Source organism: Penaeus monodon, chromosome 39 (assembly GCF_015228065.2).
Source record: "Penaeus monodon isolate SGIC_2016 chromosome 39, NSTDA_Pmon_1, whole genome shotgun sequence".
NCBI classification, from domain to species: domain Eukaryota; kingdom Metazoa; phylum Arthropoda; class Malacostraca; order Decapoda; family Penaeidae; genus Penaeus; species Penaeus monodon.
Window position 1 is genome coordinate 26,516,978 of NC_051424.1, and position 7,500 is coordinate 26,524,477.

The window sequence follows — 7,500 nt, forward strand, 5'->3', positions numbered from 1 at the left end:
TTTTTTTGAAAAATTAATTATATTAATATATATATATATATATATATATTATATATATCTTATATCTATATATTATTAATATTATAATATATTATATTATATATAATTTTATTTATCTATATATTCTTTTATATATATTTATTAATATATTTTTATATTTTGTGTGTGTGGTGTGTGTGTGTGTGTGTGTGTGTGGTGTGTTTATATTTAATATATTTATCTTTTTTTTTTTTTTTTTCTTTTTTATTTTATTATTTATTTTCCATTATTATTTTTTTATTATATTTATTTTTTTTTTTTTTTTTTTGTTGGTGTTGTGTGTGTGTGTTGTGTGTGTGTGTGTGTTTTTCTTTTTTTTTTTCTCTTTTTTTTTTTTTTTTTATTTTTTTTTTGGCTTTTTTTTTGTTGCTTTCTTTTTTTGTTTTTTTTTTTTTATAAAAATTTAAAAATGTAATAAAAATAAAAATAATATATGCTTAAAAACCCCCCATCAAAAATATAATAAAATTTTAAAAATAGTAAAAATATAATAATAAAAATGAAATAAAAATAAAAATAAAAATAAAAAAATTTAAAAAAATTTTAATAATAAAAATTTTAAAAATTAATATAATGATAATAATTATAAAAATAATAATAATAAAAATTTCCCAAATGATAACATTTATATATATTATTATATATATTTTAAATTATTTATATATATTATTAAAATATTAAAAAACTTTATATACACACACCACCATCACACACACACCCACACATATATATATATTAATATATTTATATCTATATATAATAATATATAAAATATAATAAATCATATATATATATATATATTTTATATATTATTTTTATATTTTATATATAATAAAATGCTATATATATATATATATTATTTTTATAATATTATATTATATAATTTTTTTAATATATAATTGTTGTACATTACATATATATATATATATATTTTAAATTATTATATATAATTTATATTATGATCAAATCTTTAATGTAATTAATTTTATCTTAATATATAAATTAATAATATTAATTAAAATCGCAGGTTCCTCTCAACGAAAAATCTAGTCGCCCCCTCTGTCACCCATGACCGGACCGCTTTCTCTGTATCACTGTTTTGTAAAAAACCTGGGCGATACTGGTGTGACGTCATCGGGGGGGTGGCGCGTAGGTCTTTTTTTTTGCGGGCAGACGATATTATGCCTGCTGTTGAGAAAAAAAAAAAAAAGGCCTATAAATAAGGAAAGCCCCGAATTGGCCCCAAATTGACAAAATTTTTTTTTATGATATAAGGGCCAGATTTATGCAAAGTAGTGCACCAGAACCGGTCTTTTCCTTTAAACATGTCTAAATAAAGATAACAATCAATATGTAAAAATAAACAAAGGTCGCACTAAATAAACATTCATATAACAAGTTAGCACTGTATGCATATTGATAAACAAAAATAACACATAATAAACATTTATAAACAAAAGGAGCACTTGACAGATATATATAAACAAAAGTAGCAATTATTAAACATATCTATAAACAAATGGAGCACTTGATAAGTATCTATAACAAGCACTTAATACACATCAATAAACCCAGGTAGCACTTGATAAACAATAGAAGAAACACTTGGTGGATAATTAAAGGTATCATTTGATAATCATCTATAAAAAGGCAGTGCTTGATAAACATTTATAAACAAAGGTAGTGCAGATTATAACTCAAAATTAAAAAAAATCTAAAATTATACTTGAAAAACAGGGGAAAAGAAGGAAGCACTTGACAGACTTCTGTAAAGAGATAGTACTTGCTAACTTTTATAGACAAAGGAAACACGTGATAAGCATTTATAACAAAAAGTAGCATTTGATTAACTTCTAAAAAAAGAGTAATTGAAAGACCGAGGTGCCCCTTGATAAAAATTTATAAACAAAGCACTTAGCAAACATTTATAAACAAAAGTAGCATTTGATCAACATTCACAGACTAAAAAAAAATATCCGTCATTCCACCATGCCTTTGATAGCGCAATATTTCATCCCTTGCTATTTCTTCAATAGTTTTGCTATTTTTCCTGGATTTCGATGGGAAAACTACAGCTAAGAAAATTTTTTTTTTTTTGAAGTTGTGATAACACACAGGGGCGTCATTTAAAGGGGGGTATGGGGGGTTTCCCCCCCCAACTCTTAAAAGAGCCTCTTTCTGCAGGGCAAAATCTAGTTCTGCAGGGAAAATTTTTCTGGTATTTATAATTATCATTTTTAAACATTAAACGTATAGATATTGGTTGAGGTCCTTCCCGGGGCTACTTATAAAGGGCTAGTGACATTTTTTTTTTTTGGGGGGGGTATTTGCGGGCAATTTTTTTTTTTCAGGGCAAATTTCCCCGTCCCCCCCCCAACCATAACAAAGGACGCCCCTGAAACACAACAAAATATGCATTAATATATTTGAAATTTAGGGCCTCATAAAACGTGCGGGATGTGAGTAGGAATGTTATAATGATGGATCTCCACAGTCTAGGACATTTTAACCCCCCCCCCCTAAATTCTAAGTTTTTAATAATAGGTCTTATTTTGGGCTGTTTTCTATGACTTAAAGTGTACCTTGTTAATGTGAAAAATACCATTACAAAATGTTTATCTCATAAGGAAAAATAACTTTCCTGTACACTCTGCATGGTTATCTCGGCGTTCGGATGTGGTGTTACAGACCGGCAGAAGTCTACGGGGACCCTCGCCATACTTCGTCTCCGGTTACCATGGAAACGAAGACGCTATTCCTTTACCTCGAGGGAAAGAGCCACTCACAGCACAGCTGATCGACCCGCCGTCTCTTCCAGAGAAATTTTACGTTTTCATTTATCTTTATATGAGCAAAAAAAACATTTTTGTGCCATTTAAATATGCCTTTGAAATAACTTACTTTGATGTATATGTACAATATGTATATAGTAGGTGGATAGACAGATACACAGACAGATGAACGATAGAAAGTAGCCCGGGGTTAGAGAAAATACGATAGAAATCGTTCCAAATATATGATAACATAGATGTATTAAGTTAGATTATAATTGCAGAATATATAAATATAATAATATATATTATATAATATATTATATATATATATATTAAAATTAATAGATTATAGATATAAGATAGATATATTAAATATATATTGCTATTAATTATTTTTAAATATAAAATATTAATATATATATTATATATATAAATATATATATAAAAATAATTTAAATTTAGATAGTTTTAATTATATATGTAAAATTTTATATATAATTATAATATATTATATATTAATTATATATAAATAGATGTATAGAAGATTATTGATATATTATTGCATAAGATAGACAGTTAGAAAAAGAAAAAAAATATTTCACCAAAATTCGATTTTTTTCTAATTTACTCCTTTTTTCTTTTTTTATGTTTATTACAAATAACTCATGTTTTATTCTACATTGATTTCTCAGATAAACTATTATTTATATTTTCTTTTGTTTCCTAAGATTAATTACGCACTATTATTTTTTTTTCTCTTTCAAAAAAGACACCCAAATTGGCACTATACTAAAAATCAATCGGTTGTAAAAATGATAATAACAATAGCGTAAACAATAGAATACATGTTAGGCTGTCAGGATGTCTTATATGAGGTTTTGTATCTTTTATATCCTTAAATTCACTCATGATCTTATGTTATAATGTAAAAGAAAGGAATAAAAGAATATTCGTCAAGATACGTTTGCGTTACCCCAGAAATTGTCACATTTTTCTATGTATGATATAAACAGTGACTCGTTTTTTTTTTGTTGGAGAATGGCGCTCAGTGTAACATATCTATTTACAGAATTTCCATTTTTTGTCCCTACAAACCCCATTCAACAATACAATGCCCCTGACACTTCTCATTTTAAAATAAATGATAAATAAAAAAACTTTTAAAATTAAATTTGGGGCCATCATTTGCGGGGTTTTAAAAAATCTGACCATGCCACCTATCTCTCTATCTATACATTTTAAATTAATAATAATGTGTGTAATTATTATTTATATATATTATTTAATAAAATATTAAAATATATATTTTATATATATATGCATATACAATATTACGTAATGTATGTGTCTGTGGGTTTTATAATTTATATATATATATATTTTAATATATTATATATATTTAATATATATTATAGTAATATATATAAATATATAAAATATATATTATAAAATATGTTTTTTAAATACCACACAACACACACACACCACGCATATATAATTATATATTTATATATAATATATAATACTATTATTTTATATATTAAATTGCATTTTAATATATATAAAATAATATATAATATTAATATATATAATATATATATATATATATATATATATATAAGTACGATTTCGGTTTTATTTTTATCGCTAAATTTTTAGTTAAGTTAGCCCTCTTTTATCCCTATTTTCTAAGCTTTACTGAACGCGTTTTCTGATTATTTCGTTTCAATCTTTTAGTTATTGCTTTATGTCTTTTATCGTTCAAGTTTTTAAAGTTTTATTTAGAGTTGTTAATCAGTGTTATTGTTTACTTTTAGAATTAGATTTTTTTTTATCTGATATTAGGTGTTTATTCAGTTTATAGAAGAACAAGATGGGGTTTGTTATTTTTATTTTGTATTTCTGTAATGTCATTTTACCCGGTAAATTATTTTATTTAACACCTTACTACGACGCAGCATAACCACTGGACCATCGGAGCAATCATATATACATATCGAATAATCGCTCACTGTTTTATTATAAATGCTCAATATCCCTGATGTATAAAAGAGAAATGCTAAATCTTGATGAAAACAAGTGAATATTTTATATCTTTGACACGTAGACGTTAAAAGCCACATTTTTTTGGAAACGATTAAACAAAAAAGCCAGAGTTTCCTGAAGTTTTTGCAAATATACATACTCATGCAAACACTCAAACTCATGTTTTTCCAATGTTTACACACACACACACACACACAGATACAAGATTGTTTGTGGTGTGTATAATATATTATATTATTAATATATATTATTATATATAATATATATTTTATATATATATTAATTAGCTTCCTTTTTGTCTTTCCCCGGTTCTTCCTCCCTCCACTCCGCTTTCCCTCTCCTTCTCCTCCTCCGCCTCTCGCCTCCTCTTCTCGCTCCTTCCTCTCGTCCGAGCGCTTAGCTCTCCCGCCTCCTCATTGGCCGCCCTTAAGGTTCTTCCTCTCCCTCTGCCTCAGTCTCTGCTTCTCGGCCCCCGAGGACGATGAACACTGCTCCTTCAGCTGGCCAAGTAGCTGCTGGAGTCCGCTCACGCCCACGGCGGTCGTGGTCAAAAGCTGCTGGTCCACCATAGAACTCCACACGCGAGGGAGATGCTCCAGGAACTGGCTCTTCATGGGGCCCCGGGCCGGCCACCATGATCCTTTCGACCGGGGGCTTGTTTTTTCCAAAAGGGAAAGGGCCCTCTTCATGCCTGTCACTGCGTTCAGGTGGTTCATGCGGCTCTCCTCCGCCAGCTGGCGAAGCGGTTTTGGGACTGTCCGCCCCCCCCCCCCCCCCCCGGCCTGTTCCACGCAATTCTTGTCGAAATTACCTTTAAAGGGGGACCCGGCCCCCCGGCCAAATGTGGTGGTCGCATTGGATTTCGAGGAAGCCGTAAAATGGTTCCTCGCTGTACTCCGCCTTCTACATGGGCGCAAGAGCGACACAAACCTTCCTTTTTACAGAAAGATCAGCCTTCTGTCTGCATCTGGCAGTGTTCTCTTCCATGCCACAGGACGGGATGGAACTCCTGCGTCCGTGGGTCTAAAGGGTGTCGAGAACGCGAATTGTATCGCGCCCACTTTCCTCTCTATGGTCAAAGCCAATATTTCCCTTTCTACTGGAAATCCACTCGGGCTTTATCTAGTCTTTCAGTCTTAGAGGTAGCTGAGAGAAGGGTAATATCAAACAATTGATAGTCTTACATTTCTTATATATTTAATTATAAATAAATTAAACTTGTACAAATAAAAAAAAAAAAAAAATTAATTGACACAGAGGGCCACTTCTCCATAATCTGTGTAGTATAAATGTCCTTCTCTTATGTCTTCCTTTTTGAAACCTTTGTCTGTACAGACTTTCCTCAAATTCCTTCATTTTTTTCCGTATCATTCAAGGATTCCTAAGGATGGCATCTGCTTTACAATCTGGTGATCTCTCCAAGGGGCTTCTCAGGAGCAAACCAAAAAAACAACAAAAACACAAAAAAAAAAATTCCCAAAAAAAAGAAAAAATGGTTCTTTTTAGGATGATGAACAAAAAAGTTTAAATAAACTAATTTTTTGTAGGAAAATAATCTTTTTACAAAAAAAACAAAAGCATATATTCAGCCATTATATACGATCGGAATAGTTTTATATTTTTACTTATATTTATTATGAAACCCTCATTTTTGCATAATGTATTATTTTTTAAAAATTAATAACACTTTCCCTTTAAAGGGTTTTTTTTCCCCCATAAAAACCGAGAAACTCTGAATGGTATCCAATGCCACGTGTCAGCCCTAGCTGTGAAGAAGAATTTTATTTACCATGATTTTCCAATTTGTTCTCAAATGATTACTTTGTTTTTGTTGTAAACAATCTATATTATTTTTTTATTGATATTAGCACAGCTGAAGTTCTTTCTTACTTTTGGTATTTTTAAAAATTTTTTCTAACCTCTTTCGAGCATCTACCAGGCACTTGTTTTTGGTTCTCTCTATAAATCAGGGTTTAACACTGTTATTCTTAACATTTTTAAAATCTACTCAGGCACATTTTACAAGCATGTTGTTTCGTTTAACATACTTTTCTAAAAACCAGAATTAAATGGGTTTCCCAGAAAAAAAAATGGATACATTAGGGTTTTTTCATTAAAAAACCATTATGGGAAACCCTTAAAAATAATAACAAAAATGAAAAATAAAGCGTACCCCCTAATTAAAGAGAATGCCTTGTGGGGGAAAAACAGAAAACGAAATTTGTGGGTAAACCGTATATTTTTCACTGTTTTCCTTTTCTTGTGTAAAAATATAAACATATTAGCACCCGTACAAAAAAAATAAAATAAAGGGATTATTTTCTAAGAAAAATAAAATCTTTCAAAAAATTTTAAGTACAATTGACTTACCGCTAAAGACTAATTAAAAAGAGGTATACAAAATTTAAAATATGATAAAAACCAAAATAATAAGGTATACAAAGGGTGGTCACAGACGAATTTTTGGGGCATTCTCACTTCGTGACTTAGTGCTCTTTACAGAAGGGCAACTCCCAGCAGAGAGTCCTCGTCCACCCTGAAATCCTTCATCAGAGAAGGGATGTCGGCCATTTTCAGTTCGACGCCCTACAGACGAAGGAGCTCGTCGGCGACGGCAAGGACCTCGATGCTCTCGCCGAGT